Source organism: Falco biarmicus, chromosome 8 (genome assembly GCF_023638135.1).
Source record: "Falco biarmicus isolate bFalBia1 chromosome 8, bFalBia1.pri, whole genome shotgun sequence".
Lineage (NCBI taxonomy): Eukaryota > Metazoa > Chordata > Aves > Falconiformes > Falconidae > Falco > Falco biarmicus.
Window position 1 is genome coordinate 45,412,272 of NC_079295.1, and position 25,226 is coordinate 45,437,497.

Genomic DNA, 25,226 nt, shown 5'->3' on the forward strand with positions numbered 1-25,226 from the left:
GCCACACTGCTCAGCCTGGGGGCTGCACCCACCTGCACGACCCCCCCCTTCCCCAGTTCGGGGGGATGAGGGAGTCTTGGCAGCCTCACTTCCGCGGCGCTCATCCATTTCTCCCCCCAGTGCCAAAGCTGCACCAATTTGCTGCCCAAATCCTAAAATGACTGTAACTAAAACCTACCAGATTGAGCCTCGGGAAGGCCCCCCCCCCTGGCTTGTGCCCCCCCTCCAAATGGGATTGAACAGATCCAAGCTCGCACGAGCCCAGCTCACAGCCAAGCAGCAGCTGACATTCACGCGCCATGGCACGGCTCTCTGCTGCTCGCCCACTCCCCCCAGCTTGGCATCGCCTTGCCTAACATTGCCATTCTGGAGATGTGGCATCACTCCCAGCCCAGCAAGAACCCCGTGCCCTCTGCAAAGCCCTCCCAGACCCTCCTGGAGGGACCCCCAGCTCTTTGGTCCAGCTAGTCCCCAGTGTTCCCTCCCTCAAGGCAGGTCTCCAAGGTGATGTCACGGCTCTGAAGTTCAGAAGACCAGGCTGAATGACCCTAGGGTGTTGGGGCCAGGTGGGTAGGGGGCAGGTACTGCCCAGGGGCAGATGCCAGCAAAAACGGGCATCCTGGCAGAAGCCCCAAGAGCCACCACAAGGGGCTGCAGGATCCCAGACAAGGCTTCGCCCCCAGCAGGCCCGCACACAGCCCACCAAGGCCAAGCTAAGACGTGTGAATTGTTCCTGTTAACAGATGGAGCGATTACAGCATAAATTACTTGGGGTCTAACCAATAACCAGGTCACAGAGAGACTGATCAGCAGGCACAGAGCTCCAAGAAGTTAATTAAAAATAAGAAAAAAGTTGTAGGCACTGTCACATGGGAATATTTGATGGTGAAGAGCCCCAAATCCATCAGTGCCACTTCCAGTGGTGCCCAAGTCCGTAAGTGCCACCTCTAAGAGCAGCCCCAGCCTGGAGAGGTCCCCTTGTGCTCCCTACTCTCTCAAAACATCACCCCTCCACATCCCACTAGGCAGCTCCGTGGTGGCACAGCACAAACCAAGGGTCTGCTCCAGATCTCAGGAGAGCTGGCGGTGGGAAAGGCCAATTCACCCATGCCAGCACCTGTGTCACTGTCACCACTGGTGGGCAAGAAGCATGCTGGCAGCAGAAGCACACACTCGAGAGAGCACCGGAGCCAGCTCAGTGCATTTGAGTTTGGTCATTAATGAGTGGTGGGGAATTTAGTCATAAGACCTCCAGGGTGGCAGGTCAAGGCTAACACCTCAGTGCCTGCACCCCATGGACAAAGACAGTGCAGGGAAGCAGGGCAGGAGATGCACAAGCAAGGGTGCAGTGAGCATGCAGCCCAGCCAGCCACCGCTCTGCAGTCTCAAGAAGACATTGGCATCCAGAAGGCATCTCTGCTGCTGACACCAGAAACACCCTGGAGGGCTGCGTCCCTGCTGCCTATGTGCCAGTGGAATTAAGGCATGCAATTCTACCCAAGCCTCCAGCGAGCACCCACTCCTCAGGGCGACTGCTTTGGAGGAATTGCTTTTACTGCCAGAAAGGCGGTGGCACCATCGGAAAGCCATCCGGGTCCGCCAATGACAGCTATTGACAGATGTCTAAGAGGACGGCAAATAATCCCGTCTTCCTCTGGGAGGATTCGGGTCGCCCTCGCCCTCACTGGGGGTTTATCCATTGTCTGGATCTGCCGGCAGTTGTTATTTTTGATCAGCAATGCATTTTCCTTGGCCTTGCTGGCAGGAGGGAAATAGGAGGAAGAAGAGAAAGGGGCTTGGCAGAGGGAAGAAGACCAGCTCAGCTTTGGGAGGGGGCAGTGGTGCACCCTGTAGACCTTAGGGAGTCCAGGTCGGTCTCCTTTCAGCCCCACAGCCTTGCTCAGCACAGACAAAACTTGCCGCAGCGATGGGGCTGGCCAGCCCACACATCACAGCCTCCCGTGCTGCCCAGGGGAATCCCTCCCAGTAAACTCCATAAGCCCAGTGGACCAGTGAGGCTTGAGAGGTTTTGGGGGGCAGGCCTTGCTGCCCAGCTGTCAGCACCCTCCTGCGCAGGCAGCAGTCAGGGTCACCTCCAGCAGCAAAAGAAAGCACAGGGCAGCTCTGACAGGGATGAGAAAACCCTGCCCGCTGCCAGCACCATCCCAAGCCCTGCCTGCAGACCCTCACATGCCTCAGGTCCATCCCGACGGGCCAAAAAAAGGCTGGGGAGCCTCATGAAGGCAGGTCTCTGACCTGCCCTGACCCCCACCAGGCTGTGGACCCCCTTCCCTCATGCTTCATCCCCAGCACTGCAGCTTCCCAGCAGGCACGCCCTGCTGGCAGATCCCGTCCTCCCCAATGGCTCAGGCTCGCCAGTGCTGCAGGATGCAGCTCAGCCAGCTGCCAGGATCCACACCCATCCCTCCAAGCCGGGTACAGCAGGAGGTGCGGGCAGAGCCGGGTAAGAGGCATCCAAGAGCTCCTAGGTTGAAGACACACAGCCATGCCCCAAGTCTTTGCGCCTCTCCTCGCCTCCCCGGCAGTGCCTCAGGGAGCATCCCCGCTCGCCAGCAACGCAGGGCTCACCAGCCTCCTGTGCATCACCTTTCCACCACCGCCTGGGCTGCCTGCGAAATATGAAGACAATAAAAAGCTGCCTCCCTGCTCGGTGGGCTTTTTCTCCTGCAAGAGATGGAGGGCACACCACACAAAACCACCTCTCCCGAGCTTTCCCCGTGCTCAGCGGCACTTGTCATTCAAGCAAACCCCATGGCCTTTAAGCTGCCAAGGTACCAGAGCTGCTCCGGAATCGGAGTTCGCTCGGCTCCTGCCCTGGAGCAAGGAATCTGAAACACTGCCACTGGAAACGGAACAGAGCATCCGTCATTTTACTTGCCAGGAATATATCCAGCCCCCAAAAAAAGAAATACTGCCTGCTGAAGAGCCAGCAACAAAAGCCCTTGATTTCACTGGTGAAACAGAGCCCGGCATCGGGCATTTCCACCCGGGTCCTGATTCTCTGCTGAATTCAGAATCACCAGAAATAAAATAAGTGGCAGAGTTGGGTCAGGGCTGAAGGGGCCAGAGCAGCCCCAGGGCCTGGAGGAGGGCACAAGGTCAGGATGGATGGTGGGGACCAGTGGACCCCGCCCAGGATGCTGCAAGGAAAATCCATGGGTTCAGAAAAGAGGCAGGTGGCAGAGGCAGGGCTGGAAGGGACGAAAGCTCCCTCCCACTGCGGCCAAACCAGAGCATCCAAGCACAGCCAGCCCCACTGCGGGGTTGTCCTTGGGAAGCCGCCCTGCCCACAGCCTCTGCCAGCATCCTGCCCACAAGCCACCCCTGGCCAGGCGGATCATCAACCCCCGGCCATTCCCCATCACATCCCCAGAAAAAGGAGCAGCAGCGTGTTCCCAGCCAGCCCAGCCCCCAGCCCAGGCACGCCAACCCAAATATCTGCAAGAAGCGCTCCCCTCCATGGGAACAGCAACTCGACACAGAGTTCACATGCCCCAGCAATGCCTGATTAAACTCCCAAACTCCAAGGGAATACCCCTGAGGCTGTCTGAAGATAAGCTAGGAACTAGGCTGCTCTCAGGAAATGCAGGGACTGGGAAAAGCAATCACTTTTTTTCCTTTTAGATCCAGAATAATAGAGAGCAAACCCTGACGTGCTCTAGCTTGGACACAAGCACTCACCCAAGCTCACCCATGCACCCCAGGAGCTTCCCCATCCCTGGAGCAACCAAGAGGACACCCGTGACCCCAGCACTGAGCTGGATCCTGCCAGAGGTGGTAGGGGTGGAACCAGAGAGCCCAGGACAACTCAAGACACCACAGGTGAGCTGAGTGGGACCTGCTGGGCTCTGCGTGGTGGGCTGGGAGATGCTGAGCAAGAGGATGGTGCTGGAGACCTGGGTGGAGAAAAGCCTTCTGCCAGAAGGCCAGTGGGTACCAGTGGATGGGGCCACTTGCTGCCGACACCTTCAGTGACTGTGAGGCTCTGCAGATGCTCTATCATTTTGGCTTACTCCAGGGAACACCTCAGACGCTGGTTTCAGCAGTCTTCAGGTCTCCTGCGACCCTCATTGCCCTCCTCCTCCCCTTTGGCTTTTCCATGACAGGTAGTCATAGCACTACACCCAGTGATGCTCCTCCCTTTCATACCTGCTGGAACCCAGGGAGCAACCAGCTTGTCACAGCTGCAGGGATGGTTTGCACCACATCTCGGTAAGCCCTCGCACTGGGGCACTCCTGGGGTGCCCTGCCCTGGCTGTTGTGGCAAGATGTCATGACACCAGCTTCAGTGGTCACCACCCATGATGGCATAAGCTCCAAGTTTTACCGTCAGCCAGGACCACAGATGGGAAGGAGACCTGCACCCACGCACACCATGCTTGCAGATGGGCAAACACGTCTGAGGCCAGAGAAGCACAGGCGATGCACCTACCCAAGACAAGGTCTCCTTTGGAGGAGGTAACAGCCCTCTTGGGTCTTGATGCTCCTTCAAGAATCAGCCCAAGAGGAAGGGTGCCTTCCTTCCCTGCAGCATGCCAGCAGAAAGTGGAAGAACAGCAATCCTGGGCAACCTGATGGGAAAGGGCATTAGGAAAACAGTTCCCAGGAAACTGTTGGGACAAGAAGTCCTGCCACAGGGATGCGGTGGCATGGCAGGGAGGGGTCGTATCAAGACCCAGCTCCTGTCTTTGATCAGCTACCAGCCTGGCTGCAGAAAGCATTCAGACTGTGCTACACAACGCTTAGATTTTCAGTGGGTGTCTCACACACAGCTGCAAGCCCTTACTGTGGCCTTTCCATGTACGACGGGGGTGTATAAGAAAGGTGGAGAGAGACTTTTCACCAAGGCCTGTTGTGACAGGACAAGCGGCAATGATTTTAAACTGGAAGAGGAGTAGGGTTAGGTTGGACATAAGGAAGAAATATTTAACAATGAGGGTGGTGAGCCACTGGCACAGGTTGCCCAGAGAAGCGTGCATGCCCCATCCCTGGGAGTGTGCAAGGCCAGGTTGGACAGAGCCATGCGCCCCATGGCAGTGGGGCTGGACTGGATGATCTTTGAAGATTTCTTCCAACCCAACCCATTCTCTGATTCTGCAGTAATTCAACTACACGCACTGTGCCCTACCAAAAAAAGCACAAGTGTGATGGTGAAGCTCGCAGATCTCAAAGAACCAGCCACAAGACAGCCAACAAGCAGAGTTCAGGCCCTGGGAAGCGGGAAGGTGTCACCACCAGCCATGACATGGGTCAGGACAGGGGGACCCACAGATGAAAGAGCTGCAGGACACACAGTAAGAAACAGAGGGGTTCACTCTACACATGACCACAACATGGAAAAACCTGTCTAAAAGTTGTCACAACACAGAAAAAGGTAGGGAACAGCCACAAGATCAAGCCTTGAGCATAAAGGAAACACTGCATGGCGGGAGCTGGAAAGGTCCTGATGTGATGAGCTAATCGCACTGGAGATGTGCTTTGAAGGGACCCGATTACAGGGTGCAAGCATCCTCCTGGACTCACTGGTCCTTCTTGGCCCCAAGCTCTGAGTTAGGTATCAATGCTTCTGCCTTTACTCACTTCCTCAAAAGCTGAGGAACAAGGTGCCAAGCTGGAATGGCAAGGAACAAGCTGGATGTGGTTGTCACAGTTGGTGCCTGCACCGTGGTGGTCCACTCCTTCTCCAGCCAGCCTAGGGTGGGATCAGAGCCCCCAGCCTCCCCCAGGGACCTGCCTGTTAGACTGTGAACCCCCTTAAAGAGAAACGTCTTCCTTCACCCATGAGGAAGGGTTTGATCCCATGCCCTCCTGAAACCCAGCACCCACATCCCCATCTCCAGACAGGACCTCCTGCCACAGCACTGGCAAGCCCCCAAGATGGGAGGAAAAGGGTCACCAGTGCATGAGCCACCAACCCAGAGGGTTGGTGTCCCCACCGCCTGCTCTTAACTTCCACAATGGACATCCTCCTCCACCTGCTGCTTTCTCCAGCCTGCTTCATCTCCTCCCTCTTCCCCATGCTGGCACTGCCATGCCAGGGAGTCCTGCACCTTGCCCTCAGTGACATGCTCCATGGTGGATGAGCCCGAGCCAGCCCGGGGGATGAGCAGGGGCTGTGGGGGCAAGCTGGGCAAGGAGCCCCTGCCATCTCCATCCCCCAGTGAGCAGGAGCACTGGGGAACTTGGCCATGCAGGCGGTGGATCACGCAGAAAGAAACCTGTGCCTGCGGCTCGGATGAGCTACCAGCATTTTAGGGACTGTCCACAATGCCTTCCTTGGTCTTCTGGCAAGTGATCAACAAACCCAAGGTGTGACTGAGGGCAGGCTGTGGGCAATGCTGTGCTCACAAAGCCAAGGAAGGCACATTTCCATCCCAAGGGCTTCACAAAGAACCCATCCTTGGAGGTTTTTTCCTCTTTTGGTAGTTTCTGACACATTTAAGATAGGGCACATCCAGGTAAAGGTAGAAAAAATTCCCCAGAAATTCCTGACCAGGTTCCCCTTGACCAGTGTGGCTTCCCCACCCTTGTGCACCCTGGATGGACCCACATGCCCTCCCCACATCTTTTCCCTACACACCACGAAGCTGAACCACAGCACCCAGAGAAGGAGGATCCTCCTTTAAGGATTTTGCAGAGAAAGAGGTACTTTTTTACCCCAACAGTGCATTTTAACAATGCATCAAAGCCAAAACCCCACAGCAGGGAACTCCCAGGGCTGAAGATTGCACCGTCCCTCGTGGCCAAGGGAAGCAGCCGGTACCCACAGGGGATTCAGGACGGGTGTCTCTGGAGGATGGCCATGGACGTCCTCATGTCCCCGCAGCAGGCAGCCCTGCTTCAGCTCAAGGGGTTTAAGCTGAACTAGTGCAAGTCCCTCCTGCAGACCCCCGAGGTGTAAGGCTCCCTGAGCTCTTAATGGGCTTACAGAGCTGCTGGGACCAGAGCTGCTCCCCCAGCACAGGGGCTGGGGGGACTTAAAAGGCACCGCCGGCCAGCAGCCCCCCGTGGCACCACCAACACCAGCCATCCCTGGCACGGTGGGGACTACCTGCCAGCCCTGTCCTGATGAGCTATCGCTGATGGCACCGAGCACTCAGCCTGCTCCATCCCAAATCCCATGTGCCCTCCTCCAGGCAGGTGTCCCCTGCTCAGCCTCAAGGACAGAGGCAGACATGTGTGTCCCCCAGCCCCACAGCAGATCCAGTCTCCCCAACCCATGCCACTGGCTGCTGGCAACCTCCAGGGAGAGCAGAGCCCACAGGTACTGGGCAAGAGGGGAATGGCCCAGGGAGAGAGGGGCACAGGCAAGCTGGTGGCAGAGGGCAAACCAGTACACCCGCTGCTGCCTGTGCCAGCACCCACACCCCCATGCCTGCACCTGCGCCTGCACTGGCACCCCACACCTGCACCTGTAACTGGCACTCTATACTTCACACCATGCCTGTGCCCAACACCTGCACCCCAAACTTCACCCCACACCTGTGCCCCATGCCTGCACCAGCACCCCATGCCTGTGCCTTGTGCCTGAACCCCATGTCTGCACCTGTGCCCCACACCTGTGCCCCACACTGGCATCCTGTGCCTCCCCTCCACGGCTCACCCTATGCCTGCACCCCACTTTTCACCCCACATCTCACCCCACTGCATCACCCAGGGTCGTGCTAAGCCCACACTGCACGACCAGGGGAGCCTGGGTTTGGGGCAGGATCAGGGCAGGACCAGCTGCAGGTTCCCCCCTCTCCAGAGGGACCCCACTCAAATTCAGGCTGGGGGTGACAGGAGCATGTGCCACACAGCACCCTGCCTGGTGAAGAGGGAGGGGCCAGCACATCATCCCACACCATCCCTGGGAAATCCTGTTTTTCCAGGCTTGGATCAAGCACAGGGGACCAGGAACGGACGGCTGGCAGGAGCGGGGCTGTCCAGGGAAAATCCTGCTGGAAAGCAGCAAAACCCCATCCCCAACAAGCCCGACCCAAGGCAGCCCCTCACCAGCCTGCTGCGCTCTGACAGGGACAGATCTGCCTTCCTGCTTCATCGTATTTTGGGGGCTTGAACTTCAGCGTGCAAGTTCGTGCCTTTGGGTATTTTCAGAGGGGGAAATACATTTTTAAAAAAGCATAAAAAACTCAAAACCCCAAAACCTGGGCACGCAACTGAGCTCCTGTGATTTCCATATCAGCTGCTGTACATGCACACAGCATGGAAAAATCCTTAGCAAATTTCTGCTAAAAAATAAAAAAAAAAAAAAAAAAAGAAAGGAAAACCCACAGAAGGCTGAGCTTGCTGGACACAGCATGCCAGGAGGGGCTGACAGAGCTGTTACGGTCTATTGGGCCAATAATCCACAAACTAAGACGGATTTATTGTACATGGCAGATCGTAACAGCTCCAAAGAAACCATCACTGTCTCCCGGTGCTTAAAATTCACTTTCTTGGGGGAAAAAAAAGGGCCAAAATATGGCTTTACGAGATAAGATGCGTGGTTGTACCATTCTGTGACAGACAGAAGCCTGTGCAAACACATATATGGTGGTTTTTTTTTCTCTTGATATATAAATAAATAAAATATCTTCTCTTCCACGGCGAGCGCAACTGCATTACCCGGCTTGAAGTGCTGCTGTTACCACCGGATTACCCGGCTTGGTTTCACCTCTGTTAGCAAGATGGATTTGCAGGGATGTTGTTTCCACCCCAATATTACTGCCCAAACGTGGAGGGAGATAAAAATTAAATTAATTAAAGCCAACTTCAGCCCCTGTACCCATCTGGCTTGCTGGGATGGGTGGGTTTGGGTCGCCTCTTCTTGGAAGGTGCAAATCTCCCAGAAGCGAGCTGCCAGGGCACAGAGCAGGCTCTTCCCACCAGCACAACACCGTGATGGCAAGCCCAGGATGGGGGAGGGGATATTTAAATAATAAATATTTATTAGTATTAATATAAAAATATAAATAATAAATATTAAATTGTTGTTGCTGTTAAGGGCAGAGCTGGATCTTTCCTTTGCAGCTTTGTTTCTGGGCAGAGAGGAGCCCCAGTCAGCGCAGAGGAGCAGGACAAGAAGTGGGACCAGCCCGACCCTGGCAGTAATCGCGGCGTCTGTTCGAATAGCTGCGACACTGGAAATCACGCTGGGCCCAGCTGAGAGCTTACTGGCCGGCTGATCATATCAGATGGGGATCAAAGAGGCTCAGCTAACGGGTTTAGTGCATGGCTCGTCCCAGCCACCACTGCTGCCGAGGGGGAGGCCAGGCTCCGGCTCACCAAGGGGGTGGGGGTAGGGGTGGGTTGGGGGCTGTGTGGCCAGGATGCTCGAAGGGACCCCAGAGGGCGTGTGCAGGAGCGAACACCCCTCGGTAGGGTGATGCCTGGCAGGATGCCCGGTAAGGCAGCCAGCCCTGAAACCCCCCTAGCACTGCGCCTGGATGATGGGTCGGGTAACGCCATGTGCGTGCCCACCAGCCCCCCCAGCTGCACCCCAAAACCATCTCAGGGGGGGCGCAAGCAGTGGGATACCGGACCAGGCGACCAGGAGAGCTGCTTGCGGCTGCACTCAGGGACTGGAGCTGCGATGCCAGTGGGCAGGGATGGGTGCGGGGAGGGGGTTTGCCTGGGGTGCCCCAGCTCCAGCCCCCACAGCAAGCAGCACAGCCGGGCAGTGAGATGCAATGTGCTGGGACTGGCCGGGCGGCTCCAGGGAGGGGAGACGAGTAATTAGAGCAGGAGGCTGTGAGTCAGCAAACGATGCGTAACCTCGCCGAGGTTGACAATGAGGCAAAAGATGGCAGTTTCGACTGAGAGCGCCCGCTGAAAGGGCATATTTAGATATGCAAGTAGCAGCAACTCCCAACAATTGCAGGGCTGGCGACCTGCTCTGCAAACCACGCTGCTCCACAGTGACCGTCTGTCTGCCTGCCAAATATTCGACGCCTTTCTCCAAAATCATTGCAAATAAGAGAGGCAGTCAGTTGCAGCCCAAACTGTACAGGAGCAAGCTTGCAGGGACCACCGCTGAAAAAACAGTGTGTCGGGGGGGGAAGGTGCTGGGCTGCCTCTCCGACAGCACCCCGGGCTGCCCGGGGAGGGACGTGGCTGCGCTCGGCAGCTGACCTTGCTCCGGATGCCCTGGAGAGAAGCGCAGCCGCCGGCAGCGATCCTCCTGGCACGCCTGCCGTGCTCCAGGGTGGGTGGATAGCAAGGGCGAGGTTTAGCTTGGAAGCAAACCCCAGCCCCAGCCAGAGGCACAGCCCCCGCTTCTTGGGGGGTGTCGGGGGGCTGTCGGGGGGGGGGGGGGGGTCTGTCTGTCAAAGCTGCAGGCAGGTAGGGCCCCACCGCACAGCAGCCCTCGGCGAGGAGAGTTTAATTAACCCCGGAAAGCAATCGTTAAACGGCCAAGCCGGGTAATCGATGCGGAAGGGGCAGCTTGCTGCCGAGGGACCATCTGCTCCAGGGAGGGATGGCGGCTCATCGCCCCCCCGCCGCCCTTCACCCCGCGCTGCCGGCAAGCCGCCGCGGGGCAGCTGGTTTGGGGGCCCAATTCTGAGCTTAACATCGGCAAAGCTGCCCCCCAGGCGGGATGTGAGCTGCCCAGCGGGGGTCCCTCCACCCTCGCCTCAACCCTCACTTCCCGTAAAGCCCCAGGTCCCCAAACCACGTGATTTCCTACACGCTGCAGCACACCCCCCCACACACCCCCCCCCCGCCGGCACAAAGCCTGGCCGGGGGCCCCTGCTGCAGGGTCCCTCTAGAGCAAGACAGCCCTATAGCCAGGATGCGGCTGAAGGCGAGCTGGGCAGGGATGTGGCCAAGCATTCTCCTTGCTCTGCAGCTATTTCCACCTGTGAGATGAGTTTGGGGCAGCCTCAGCCTGGAGGGCACTGGGGGGTTGTGTCTTATGGAGCACCTGGCCCCCCTGCTCACATTCATGGTCAGACTTGCAGGGGAATACTCAGAGCGATGCTCTCAGCAACCCACATCACCCCGAGTACGCACCACCCTGCCACAGGGCACCACGTTCCTGCCCGTCCCTGCCTGCCTGGGCAGGATGCCCCATGGCATCCCGGCAGGAGGGCAGCTGGAACCAAACCCCTACAGGCAGGAGGCAGCTGGGAGACTCCTGGGAGAGCTGTGTTGCTGGAGGGAAACTGAAGCAAGGAAAGGGCAGGGATGTGCCCATGCTAAGCAACCCAGACTCGGTTTTTCATGCTAGTCTCCATCCCATGGCCACTCCAGTACAAGTGTGCACAGAGGGGTGCTGCATCCAGGAAAATAGCCGGCGGTGTTATGCAGTGCCTGTCCATGCTCCAGCCTCTGCCCCCCTGGCACCCACCCATGTCTTCAAAGTCCGCAGGCAGCCCTAGGCCCCTCTTGAACTTCCAAGTTTCTTCTCAATTGCTTTTATGTCCACCTGATAAAATAAATTATGTCAGGTGCTTAGAGGCAGCGGGGCCAAGCAGGGTGCACCTGCTCCTGAGGGACCCAGGAGCACCTCCCCTCTGTGAGACACTGACTCCAGCTCCAGTATGGGGTCTCTGTGCAAGTTTGGGAGGGGTGCAGGGAGACCCCTGGCCCCTCATGCCATGGTCACCCCCCAGGAGAGCTTTGGGGTCAGCTGGAGATGCAGCCGGTAGCAGTGTCCCAGGGCAAAGCCAGCTGGTGGGGGGAAAAGGAGGATTTTGTCCTCCAAGATGGGACTCGGCCAGACCAGTGTCCCCAGTGGTGTCACTCCTCCCTATCCTTCAAGGGGACCTTCTACCCACATCACACCCTGCCAGTGCCACCACATCCCAGGAAGCCCATGGTACGTGGCATGGGCATGACCCCCATGGCAGGATGCAGAGAGAGCCCAGCCCCACAGCAGGGAGGCACTGCTGATGCAGATGCTGAACATGCAGCCACAGGCATCCTCCTCCTGGACTGGATCTGTCCCCCACCCCTCGGGAGGAGAGGGGACATCCCTGAGGAGGAGGAGGGCTGCATCCCACAGAAGGAAAGGAAATGCCAGGAGGAGCCCGACAGTCCAGAGCAGGTGCTGCGGTAGGGATGGCATGAGGGACAAGTCCCAGGACACAGCATGGCCCTGGTGCCAGGAAAAGCCTGGCCTGTGTGCCCCAGCCTCCCCTGGGGCAGAGGGGAAGGTACAGCTGCTGCCACCCAGGCACAGGCAGGGTGACAGATGAGTCCCCAGGACCGGCAGGGTTCAAGATGACCTGTGAAGCACAACTGAGCTTGCACCCTTTCCTTGCCCCATGGCTGGGAGACACCTTGGGCTCCTCTTTACCACCTCTTCATGCTGCCCTGGACCTGCAGACCCCCGGGGGAAGGAGACTATGCAGTTCTCCCTGCCTCCAACAGCAGCAGCTCAGCCGGAACGGAATGATGCTCCCTGCACACATGCACACACCCGCTCGCACGCCAGTACCACAGCACGGGCATGGCTACCAGTCCAAGGGCCACCTCTGCTCCAGGAGAAGGTCCTGGTGGATTCAGTTCCTGGCTGGCAACAGCTGCCAGGACTGCTGGAAGAGCAGGCTCAGGCTCCTACACGGAGCTGGCCAGGTGAGGCTTACCAGCACACCCCACCTCCCAGGGGAATATTCAGATGGATGCTCAGCATCGCCCTGTGTACCAGCACCCTGCTGCAGGGCATGGAGATGAGGTGTTACTTCCCATTCCTGCCGCAGGGATGCCCCATGGCAGCCCAGTGGGAGAGCAGCCAGACAGGATGCAGTGGGGGAGACCCGTGGAAGAAGTCCACTGCAGGAGGAAAACTGAAGTAGGGAAGGGCCAGGATGCGCCCATGCATTTGGTGTCAGCAAATGGACCCAGAGCAAGCTCTTCCTGCTGCTCCCCCCCATCCTACTGCCACCGCAGCATGAGGACACATGGAGGAGGACAGGGAGCAAAGAGAGAGCAGGTACAATTGCCACCCAGCACCATCAGCCTCAGCCTCACAGCACTAGGTGCAAGGCAGGAGCACAAGCGGTATGCCCCACCAGCACTCTCAGGATGCTTGCAGCCCCTGGCAGCCTGTTGGTAGATGCCACTGCTGAATCCAAACCCCCAGGCTGCGAAATGCCCAAGCAATTGGTGGCCGGACCTGCCCACATCACCCCAGTGTAATAGCTGCCTACCCAGCTGTGGTGCCAGCGCTCAGCCCCTCAAGCCACCATCTGACTCCCAAGCTCGTGCTCAGCCCCTCAAACCAGGGCTTGACCCCAAAACCAGTGCTTAGCTCCCCCCAAACACTGCTCAACCCCTGAGCCAGTTCTCAAGCCCCTGCAATGGTGCTTATACCCCCAAACAATGTTCAATGTCCAAACTAGTGCTCAGCTCCCCAAAATAGCGCTCAACCCCTAAACCAGTGCGAAGCCCCCACAAGCCGGCACTGAACCCCTGAGCGGATGCTTAGCACCCCAGACCCATGCTTGACCTCTAGGACAGTGTTCAGCCCCCCAAAACAATGCCTGACCCCCCAAACAAGTCCTTAGCCCTCCAAACAGTGTTTGATCACCAAGCCAGTGCTCAGCCCCCCAAAAAGGCTCAGCCCCAGTGGAGGGGTCAACCCTGCCAGGACGTGCCTGAAGAAAGGACTGCGCTGCTTCACCCCCACAAAGCAGGAAGGGACCCAGGGGAGAGGTCCGGGCTCCGGGGAGAGGAATTCCCCCGGGGCCAGCCCTGCCCTGGGCAGGCAGGGAGGAGAAGGGACAAGGACATGGCTGTGCCGGGATCACCGCTGCCCATCTTCCCCAGAGATGGCCACTCCAGTTTCCTCCCAGTACACATACTGGTTACATTATCTTTCAGAAAGGCCAGACAGCCCAGAGGGGGTCTCCCCAGGTCTCAGCAGCTTCCCTCTCCATCACCAAAACGATGCGGGAGCACCATGGCAGGGAAGTTGGTCCCCTCCCAGCCCTCTCTCTTGCCTGCGGGAGGGGGCACATCCCCAGTGCAGTGTGGACCCTCCGTGTCCTGGAGTGGACCCCCTTGTCCCCTCCTCCCAGTGCTTCCCAGAGGAGCATTGCCACTGGGAAAGCCAAGATTGTGGAGGCTCTGCCAGGAGCCTCCTCAGCCCTACGGCCCAAAAGCCACCAAGGGAGGGGGGTCCAGCCAAAGGCAAGGAGATTTATTACCCAAATTATCAGCACCGGATCCCCAGTTATCCTTGGAAGCAGCCGCATGGCAGGACAGTCTGTGGGATGCGGGCCAGGGAGCTTGGGTGGGAGGAGAGCACGTCCCACCTCTAACACAGGCAGCTGTGGGTGGCAGGGGGACTTATTCCCTGTTGCCAGTCATGTTTCCCTGCCCTATCTGTCAAGCTATCAGCCTCTGGGACAAGCTGCTGAAGCCATCACCCCACAGCCCAGTGCCAATTATTTCCAGGATCAGGCTGGCAGCGGTTATCAATATGTCCCCCCCACAAACCTCCTCCCCATCACCCAATGCCAGTTGTGGCTGCCTGCAGCCAGCACCAGCCACCGGCAGCCTGGCCCCTCAGCATCACTGGGGACCTGCTGCTGGCCCCCCAGGGTCCCCATCCCTCCCTGGCTCTGGTGTCTCTGGACCCACAGAGACAGCCCCCATCACCACCCCATCCTCCCCATCCATCCCTGCCACCCTCCACCCCTAAATGAACTGCCAGCCATGGCATGAATGCATCCCATTTTAATCTTCACAGTGCATCAGCATGGGAGGAAAAAACCAACACCTTTTTCACCTTTTTTCTGGGGGTCTTAATCTTTACCTGGGGTCATATTTACTAATCCTCTTGCTAATCCCCCAATGCCTTCACAAAGAAAAAAGCCCTGTCCTCCACCAGCCCGAGATGTGGCAACCATCAGCAGCACCCGGCAGAAGTGGCACCGGGGAACATGCGCTGAGGCCCCTGGGTGCTGGGGGTTTATCACTTGAGGCGACTCTTGTTTTTTCCCAGCAAGGTGGCCAATATATGTTTTTAAAAGCCTTTTTATTTAAGGAGCTCAAATGTGAGGATGGGGAGAAGGGAGGTGATACAGTGTGGCGAGATGCAAGCATGTCAGGCAACGGAAGCGAAGCCTGTGGGTCTCAGCTCAACTGACAGGCTCCAACATTTAAGAAATATTTAGGGAAAGGATAAGAAACGGCCTCTTAGGAAGGATTCAGTGAAAAAACGTCCACTGCCAGTTTGCACCCCCCACGGCCAAGGTGCACAGGGACCCCCAGGAGCATCCCCGAGCACTGGCCCCCAGCCTGCCAGACACACGGGGCCCTGGACCATGGCAGCTGCCGGGGTGTGGGCAGCAGCTCTGATGGCCCCTGACTCAGTTCCCCCATGTGGAGAGATGACAGGTCACCCCCCGCTCCCCAGGGATTCAGACGGCAGAGGCTGCCCTTGAACCACCTCCAACTCATCACTGGTGCTGGGGGAGGGGGATGCCTGGGAATCATCCCAGGGCTCTGCAGGCAGACAACAGGGGGCTGCAGATAAGGGAGAAGGGTTCCTGTGGATGGGGGGGGCAGGGACCCCTGTACTTGTGGGGGGACCGGGCTCTGCAGAAGGCAGGGGGAGCAGGGGGCTTTGCACATGGGAGGCTTTGCAGCCAGGGGAGACAGGGGCGTCTGCAGATGGCAGAACGGGGGTCCCTGCAGATGGGGAGGACAAGGGTCCCTGCAGAACTGGCCTTCCCAGGCCTCACCTCCCGCTGTACCACCACCGCTCCGCAGCTGGCCCCCGCCCCTGCTGCTGCCGGGGGCTGCGCAGAGCCCTCCCCAGCATGGCAGGAGGCAGGGGCTGCCCGCAGCACTGCCCCAGCCCCCCCCGTGGGCCCTCGCCCGGCGAGCTAACCAGTTATGGCAGCACGGCCCTCTCGGCCGCAAGACAGCGCACGCTCGACCGCGGCCGGCACCTTGCCGCGCCAGGCTGGAATTTGCAAGCTGTCCTGATGCATTAAAGCGCAAACGCCTGGCGTCCAGCTCCCAGCCCTGCTGGGGCCGGGCCGGGCCGGGCCGTGCCACGGCATCCCCTACTCAGGGATGCCAATGCTGGGACAGCTGCCCCCAGGGTGGCCAGAGCCCCCATGATCATCTTCATCTTCTACATTTATTTTTCTCCCCCCCCTGCCCCAGCTTTAAATAGCTCCTTCAGCGGAGCGGGGAGACGCTGCCAGGCTCCCGCTGCCGCCACAGCAAGACAGGGGACGCAGAACACAGAGGTCCCCGCCAGCACCGGCGCGGGGGCCGGTGGCACCGGCCAGGCAGAATCACGGCAGTGCTGCCGGGATGGGGCCCCTTCCAGCGGGCAGCCCAGTGTGCCGGTTCAGTGATGTGCACCGGGGCGCGGCGGGGATGGGGGGGACAGACGGACACGGATGGACAGATGGATGGGATGCTCCACCCGCCAAACCCAGGGGGGTGGGTCAGGCAGAGGCAGAGGGCCCCAAGGTGGGTGCCACAGCACCCTCACAGGCACAGCACCACGAGGACCACCCTGGAGAGCAGGCTGGAGACAGGCTGCAGTCCCCCTGGGGAGCACCCATTCCCTGGGGATCCCAGGGACCCCCCCTCCCCTGTACCCAGAGCCACATCATGGCACACACACACACACACACACACACGGGTCTGCTTCCCACGCTGGGTACTTCCCATGCTGGGTGCTTCCCACCAGGGCCGGAACCCGCCATCCCATGTCCCTGACCCCACTGCCTTTCAGAGAGCACCCTGGGAGCACCCCCAGGGCCACCCATCATGCATTACCCTGAGCTGCCCCTCCAGGTCTCTCCAGCAGGCTGGGCACACTGCAGGAGGCTCGAGCACCTGCCAAGGCTGGGGACAGACGGGACATCCCACTCCCCAGCACTGGCACGCACTTGCCCCTTGTCCACATGCCCAGTGATGCTCTCAGGACCCGACGCCCACCCACAGCCACCCGCGCAGCCAAGAGCCGACCTGCAAAGGGGCACATCCATCCCACGGCCAGGCAGCATGGGCTTGACCGGCCGTGCTGATCCCAGCCAGCGCAGGGCAAATGGCAGCGGGATGCCCGTGGGAGGAGGGAACGGCAACAGCCAGCTGGAATAGGAGTGTGAAGGAACGGCTCTTGCGTGCTCTGTCCGGAGCCAGCTAACGAGGCCATATTTGAAATGCTTCGCATACCTCCGGTCATCAGATTAGCAAGATGCAGAAGGTAAAGCAGAGGGCAAGAGGAGTGCTCCCTGAGCCAGCGATCCTCAGCCGCTCACTCCCACGGGCTGCGGGAACTGGGGGAAATGTCTGCAGTTGGCAGCGGGGCACAGGGAGAGGCAGCAGCCGTGGGGACCCCAGGAGCGATGGGTGCTGGAATCTACTTCCCTGCTGTGATCCCAGCTGGACACGGCATGGGTGCAGGAGGGGAAGGTGGGGAAGGACAGCCCAGCACTCGCAGCTCCAGGTTCAGCCACACAGGCTGTCCGCAACCCTGCTGCCATGTCTCAGCCACTCCCACCCTCACCTCCCTAATGGCCCAGGTGAGACCTGGACTACTGAAAGACTTTGAAACATATAAAGGGAACTTATAGGAAAAACACTGGGAGACTTTTTACCAGGGCCTGTCATGACAGGACAAGGGGCAAGGGTTTTAAACTGAAAGGGGGCAGGGTTAGATTGGACATAAGGAAAAAACGTTGTACAATGAGGGTGGCGAGACACTGAAACAGGTTGCCCTGGGAAGCTGTGGATGCCCACCCATGGAAGTGTTCAGGTTCAGACGGGACGGAGCCTTGAGCAACCTGATCTAGTGAAAGATGTCCCTAGATCTTCCAGAGGTGGGGGTGAACTAGATTATCTTCAGCAGTACCTTCCAACCCAAACCATTATATGAGTCTGTAAAACGAGGCAAGACCCCACACAGCCTCCAAGGAATGCCTGCAGGCACAGCGCGTTTGCTCTCCCTTGACCTGGACCCACAGCCAAAGACAGGCTCCTGCAAAGCAGACAGCAGAGCACTGGTCTGCATCTCCTATGGGTGTAGACCCCCCTCCATCAGGCTTTGCACCAGCGCCAAAGAGTTTCAAGCCATTCCCAAGGCATCAACGCTCCTTGCACGTGAATGGCCCTCCGTGGGCCACGGTCCAGCTCCAGGAGAGGCTGGAGAGCAGGAACCTGCCTCTGAGCCACAAGCAGGTGCAGAAGAGCCTACAGGGCATGGAGGAACCAGAGCTGAGACCACATGGATCTGCAGACCCTTGAGACCCTTCAGGGCTGGCATGTTCAAGTCAGAACCCCTCTGCCTGTGGGATGTTGAAGTCAGAGACTCAGGACTCTGATCTGGACCCCAAACTGCTTTTCTCAGCCAGCCTTTGAGGGACAGAAAGAGGCACAAAAGCCACACGGGCAGGTTCCAGCAAGAAGAAGTGAGAATCGATGACACCAGGACCCCTGGGGACACCAAGAGACCACCTGGAGTTCAAGCAGATGGAGCCATGGTGCTCATTTGGGCAAAGCCAAAGACTCTCATAAGGAAGACCTTGGGAGGTAGATATTGCCCAGACATCCCTATGAACACCTGGAGCACAGGCATGAACTCAAGGCAGGTTTGCAAAGGCAAAAATGAAACCTCCATCAAACCACAGCCGCAGGTGAGACGAGGGCTACCTCCAGTAGTGGGCAACCACCCATGAACCAAGAGATGACCAGAGGCAGCAGCAGTAGAGGACACCGGAGGAGAATGGACCCAACCTTATTATACCAGAGCACAAACACAACCCTTGCTCAAGCCTCGACCATGCCCAGGATGCTCAGCAAGTGCTGAGTAAATGTATGCCAGGGTCAACTTGGGGGGTCTCATGGGTGGCAGCAGTCACCCAGAACCCACTGGAATCACCCAGAAGCACCTTGTAGCCTACGAGACCAAGATGACACTGCTCCCCAGCCTGTGCTCCCACCCAGGGTCTGGTGCCACGAAGGTGACAATCGGACCCTGGGAATAAGGCCCATCTCAGAAGTGACCCAGAAATTACAGGCTACGCCTCACACTGGTGCAGGTCCCATTCATCACCCACACTGTGCCCCTGCTGTAGAACTGTATCACAGCATTGACATGGGGCAGAGCCAGTGACCTAAGCTCTTTTCCATCTCCCACCTCTCTGAGCTAGGAGCATGGAGATAGAAAAGCACATCCTGCTTGGAAAATCAGAAAATGGCATTTTCTTTCTTTGCCATGAGCTCCAAGGTTGGGGCTAACACATACCTTCCCACGCTGGGGCACCAACCTGTACGCATCACTCAGAGGAGGCGATGGGTCCTCATCCTCCCAGTACAAAGGATGTCCAAGTTCACACAATGGAAGATGCTTTGGTACAAGCAACAATGTTTGAGGATGATGACATAGAGCCAGACCCACAAATCCCAAGGCAAGACCACAGCCTGGGAGCCAAGCCTTCACAAGGTGACCACAGCAGGGCCGTTTTTCAGGTCCCTTTTCCGTGCCATAACAATGGATGGGTAGAAACCAGAGACACCAAGGCAGTCTCTCAAAAACCTTCTGACCTTAAAAATCCTTTTATCTACATAATAACAGGCTGCCACCCATGTGCGTCAAGGGCTGTCATCTCAGACCGTCAATACCCTCCACCTGCTTGCAAGCCATGCAAAAAGACAAGCTGGGATGAAACTACTCCGAAGACATTATCAATGCACCCCCCCAGCCCCACAACACTCCAAAAGGAGAGACTATTGGGCCTGCTCCATGGCACATTTGTACTGTCAGCACTGAGATGCTGAGGGACCCAAAAGCTTCTTCTGCCTCTGGTCTTCAGGCACCTGAGGGCCAGTGGCCAGGGTAAAACGTGTCCCTCAGACTCTCCAAAAGGTGATGGGATCCACCAGTCCCCCTCAGCCACTCGCTGGTGAAGGCAAAGTCTGCTGCAGCCCTGATCCTGCCCTGCTCCCCAGGGCAAAGCCACCAATGGGCAGGAGCAAACCCGCTTCTCCTCCCCACTGGCCTAGGGCTAGGATTTCCCAGATGGTTCCTCCTGGAAGTGGTTCCTCCTCCAGCCACCCCTTTGCTCCAACACCTCTTCCCTCCCACCCCTCCTACACCACTGCCCCCCTCCATCAAGTTACAGAAGGGTCTGGATCTGAAGGAACCTCCAAAGACCATCCAGTCCACCCCCGTGCCATGGCCAGTGACATCTTCCACTAGATCAGGTTGATCTGAGCCTCATCCAACCTGGCCTTGAACACTTCCAAGGATGAGACATCCACAGCTGCTCTGGGCAACCTATGCCAGTGTCTCGCCACCCTCACTGTACATTTTTTCCCTATGTCCCATCTAAGCCTGCCCTCTTTCAATTTAAAACCGTTGCCACTTGTCCTGCGACGACAGGCCCTGTAAAAAGTCTCTCTCCATCTCTCTTAGAAGCCCCTTTTAAGCATTGCCAGGCTGCACTAAGGTCTCCCCAAAGCCTTCTCCAGGCTGAACACCTCCAACTCCCCCAGCCTCTCTCCACGGCAGAGCTTTTCCAACCCCCAGGCCATTTCAATGTGCTCCCCGGCCCCCGCCACCCCACTCTCACAGATCTGTATCTGTCTTGTGCTGGGGACCCCAGAGCTGGATGCAGCGCTCTGGAGGTTTTCACCAGGGTAACATCCCCGCTCTCACCTTGCTGGCCACAATGCTGGTGATGCAGCCCAGGAGACGCTTGGCTTTCTGGGCTGTAAGCGCACATTGCCAGCTCACATCCCATCTGTCACCCACCGATATCCCCCAGCCCTTCTCCACAGGGCTGCTCCCAACCCACCCATCCCCGTGCTGTGCTGGGACTGGGCGTTGCCCCCACCCCAGTGCAGGACCTTGCACTCAGTATGCTTGAACCTCCCACCCTTCCTCCTGCCCTGTCACCCACCTGGCAGAAAACAGCCACACACCAGCATCCCCATCCCTTCCCCAGCCACCGCAGCCTGTCCACATGTCCCCAGTTGGGTGGGGTGCCACCCTTTTCCCAGGATGGTGGTTCCCATCCTCTTCCCCAGTCTGGCTCAGTTTCAAGAGCCCCATTCACTGAGGGGACACACAGCGCCAGCCAAGACCCCCAACCTCCAGGCCCAGCCTCTTCACAGAGGGGCACTGGGGACCGCTGGAGGGCTCCCCCATGCAGGGGGCCCTGCAAGACCCCCCACGCTCCCAGGAGTCAAAGTCAAGTCAGGGGAAAAGGAGGGGGAAAGAAAAAAAAAAAACCCAACCAACCCTTTTGAGTGCAATATTTTAGTTGAGCAACAGAGCATGAGTAAAGGAGGGAGCTTTTCGTGGTCTGGTGAGTTTAAGCTATGAGCTGAAAGTTTAACTATTAATACACTTAATCAAGAGGTTGTTCCTACGGCCAGGGTTTGGGAAAACAAATGCACCGGCAGGGCAAGGAGGGGCAGGGGAGCAGCGGAACCCGCTCCCGCCACCCCGGGGAATGTCCCCTGCTGGGGGGGTCAGAGGCAGACGGTCTGGGACCAGCCAGGGCCGGATCCAGCCTCAGCTGAGACCTAAACGGCCACAGCAGGACGTGTCAGGGGATGCTAGCTCCAAGGGCCAAGCGCCCAGGATCTGGCCCTGCCCCTGGCCCCCCCAAACAGGAGATTTGGCAAGAGGGGACAATTTTGGGGAGAGAACACCACCCCCAAGTCCTGCACCATCCCCAAGGCCTGGGCAAGCAGCACCTGCACCGCTGACACCCGCCCATCCCCAGCCTGGAACAGCCCCAGTGACACCAGGGGATGCCGGTGGGCAAGGGACTCCTGGGGTGGTGGATCCTCAAAACACTGGCTGCCCTGTATGCCCACCGCATCTCACCCGCCACCCACCTTTGCCGAGGAGGAGGAAGAGGGGCAGGCTGAATTTCGGGGCACAGCACCCAGAGCCCCTCTCCCCTGCCCACCCACTCAGCGCCAGGGGCAGGAGGTGCAGCCAGGCTCCTGGCAGTGCGGCGCTGGCTGCCCGCATCTCCGCCACAAAATCCATGTCAAGGACAATTCGGCTGCCTCCTGCCTTCTTCCCACCAAGGCGGAGGTGGGGGGCATGCACGGCACCCAGTACACACATACCACCCCCCAATCCCTGCCTGCACCCTCGAAGCCGGCAAACAGGCAAAACCCCCTCCCTGCCTGTGAGGCCACCAAATCCCAGGACAGCACTGGATGGCCGCAGCAGGGGGCCGGGACGAACTTCTGTGCGTCACCGGCGGGTCCTTTGTTACTTTGCTTTTGTTGTCACAGGCTGGCGCGTCCCAATCCCCATCGTCCCATCACCGTGTGTCTCGTGTGTCCCCCCACACTCACACAGCCCCAACGCCAGCTCTGAGGTCAGAGTGCGACATCTGCCAGCTCACCAGGCAGCATCATCGGGGCGACACCGGTACCAGCATCGCGGGTTTGCTGGGCCTTCAGTGGGCATCCGCTGGGAGCTGGAGCCACCACGCGTGGTGACACTTTTTGGGTTCGAGGCTCAGCCCACGTGACACCGCGACCAATTTGAATTAGACGTGGTGGCGAGAGCCACCGGCTGCGCCAGGGAGGCGAGCGCTGGCATCCCCGCTGGGCTCGGGTGCCGGGAACAGGCGTGCTGCTAGAGGATGGTTCTGCAAAGCTTCTCCGGATAGAAATTTGAAGGAGAGGAGAGACGATGGACGGACAGACTGACGGAGAAGGGTTTCCATGCCTACAAGTGCTCCCGCTGAGCGGTACCTCTGGGGGGTCACCCCACCTCGCCCCCCCTCACCTTCCCACCCGACCCCTCCTCACCTCAACCCCGCTGCCCTCCCGGGGAGGGGGATGCAACTGGCCCCCCGGGGAGCAGCGAGGGGCTGGGGAGCAGAGCGGGGGTCCGTCCCTCCGCAGCCCCAGGTGCGGCCCCGCCGCCGGGCGCGGGGGCCGGGGGGGGGGAGCGGACAAAGCGGCACAAAGGGGCTGCTGACACAGCAAGGGCCCGTTTCCAGAGAAACAAAACTTCCGCCGGCTCCGGCCCCACACCCCAGGTAGCCGGGCTTGTGCATCCCCCCCTTCCCCAAACCCTGCCTCAGCCCTCCCCGTCCCCGCAGCGCCCCAGCCCGCCCCCGCCCCCCCCCCCGGCCCCGGGGTCGCTCGCACCGAGCGGGCGGGCGGCGGGGGGTAAAGGTTGCCCGGCCGGGGTCAGGGGCGACGGCGCGCGCACACATGTGACCCGTTATCGCAGGATGTGTGCGCAGCTTTGTTTATGCGTGGGACGCGGAGCGGGGCGGGCGGCGGCGCTTCGCCCCCCCTCCATCCCCATCCCACCCCCCTCCTTCTCTCTCCGATCAATCATCCCGGCAAAGAATAAACCGACCCAAAGCAAACGCGGGCCCGCAAGAAGGACGTCGCCGGCTGTGGGATGCGGTGAAAAAAAACCCATAAAATAGTGATAATAAAAATAAAATAAGAGGGGGGGGGAACCCACCAACACCACGGGGCCTGTGGGGCCGCGATTCGGTGGAGTTTGGTGCCGTAATGCCAGGGCTCAGGCACAATCCACACAGCCCACGACGGCTGGGGGGCCAGCAGCACCCACGCCGGGCGCGTCCAAGGGTTGTGACACGGTGGGCGCTGCGATCGGCCGCATCTCGGGGTGTCGGGGTGCGCTGGGTGCCCTCCCCGCCGGGCGGGGGGTGTGGGCATCCCATCTGACGGCAAAGCGGGGGAGGAAATTACTTGGGAAGGGAGGGGGTAATAATAAAGTTGGGTTAGTTGTTGCACATGGCTGGGCGATGGCGAGCGGAGCCGCTCCCACGGCCACCCCGCTGCCGGTCACCGGCGGGGGAGCCGAACTGCCGCCGAAGCCCGGCGCAGCCCCGGCAGAGGCGAGCAGCCCACGCGGGTGAACCCGAGCGCGGAGGGGCCGCGACAGGCGCCGGGTGGAGGCTCCCCCCCGCCGCCCCCCCTACGCGAGCTCCGCCGCGGGTGGCAGCGGCCGGCCGCGCGCGCTGCCCGCTGCCCGGGGCGCGCCGCCGCCCCCCGGCGCCGCGGCGCTGCCGGAGCGGCCGCCCCCGCCGCCCCCGCCGGCCCCGGCCCTGCCGCCACCATTGTCACCGGGGAAACCACCCGGCGATGCCGCGGCGGCCCGGGGCGGCGGGGGGGGTTGTCGCCCCATCCCTGCCCCCCCCCCCTTCCCCCCTTCCTCACGCCGCGGCTCCCAGCGCATCCCCGCCGAGCTGCACAGTACCGGGGAAGAGGACGAGAGAAGTGGAGCGGGGGGGAGGTTCAGCTGCACCGAGAAAAACTTTGCTCGTTACCCCGCCGCCCCCCCGCGGGAAGCAGCGGGGCCGCCCGGGAGCCGCGCAGGCAGCACCGGCCGGGCCCCGGCGCGGGCAGGCGGCCAGCTCCGCGCCCCGCCGACGCCGCGGGCAGCCCGGTAACGGCGCCGGGCGGAGCGGGGCGAGCCGCAGGCGCCCCCCGCCAAACTTTTTCTTCTCCCCCCTCCCCTTCCTCCACCACCTCCCACACACACCCCCCACCCCAACTCCGCCGTCGCCCGCCGGACCGGCCCCGGGGGCCGGCACCTACCGGCGGTCCGGGAGCCGCCGCCGCTGCGGGCAGCGCTGCCGGGGGCTGCCCGGGGACCGGGGGGAGGGAAGGGGAGGAGGGGGGTCAGCACCTGCCCCGCGCCAGGAAGGGGGGGCCCGGCGAGAGGGGAGCCGAGGCGGGCACGGTGCCTCGCCACCGCCGCACACCCACCTCCACATCGCCGCTCGCTCTGGGAGTGCACAGCCCCCGAATCGCGCTGCACGGCGCTGCCGCCGCTGCCCGCGGCTGCCGGCAAAACCCGGACCGGACCGGACCGCCCCGCGCGCCCAGCCACGCCGCGCCGCGCGCGCCCCCCGCCGCCCCACGCGCGCGCCGCCCGCCGCACACCCCCGCGCCCCCCGGGCCCCGCCGCGCCGCGCGCACACACGGGTCCTGGGCGCCCCCACCCCGCTGCGCCCCCCGTGTCTTACCTGCTCCCCCCCGGGTGTCACCGCAGTGTTCCCCCCACGCCGTGTCCCAGCCACCCCCACGGGTGTCTCCACGCTGTGCCCCACCATGTGCCGTCCACTCCCACAGGTGCTCCCTGTGACCTTTCTACCCCACACAGCTGTCACCCTGCTGTGAACCCCGTGTCTTACCTGCCCCCCCCTACCGGGGTGTTCCTCCCACCCCGTGTTCCAGCCACACCCATGGGTGTCACCATGGTGTGCCCCTTGGTGTCCCAC

General features: G+C 60.1%; 1 protein-coding gene across 4 annotated transcripts in view; it reads right to left on the minus strand.

Moving 5' to 3' along the window:
- The window catches only part of CXXC5 (CXXC finger protein 5), a 38,233-nt gene extending 13,420 nt beyond the window's left edge, over window positions 1–24,813 (minus strand). The window contains exons 1-2 of one of the 4 annotated variants that reach the window (XM_056348715.1): window positions 24,712–24,763; window positions 4,454–4,592 (exon numbers count right to left, since the gene is read on the minus strand). The gene's annotated coding sequence lies outside the window, so the exon portion shown is untranslated. Of the gene's footprint in view, window positions 1–4,453; window positions 4,593–24,199; window positions 24,349–24,540; window positions 24,647–24,711 lie in introns of those variants that run through there. The other 3 variants (XM_056348716.1, XM_056348717.1, XM_056348718.1) reach the window with 3 other exon arrangements.
- Between the last annotated feature and the right edge of the window lie 413 nt (window positions 24,814–25,226).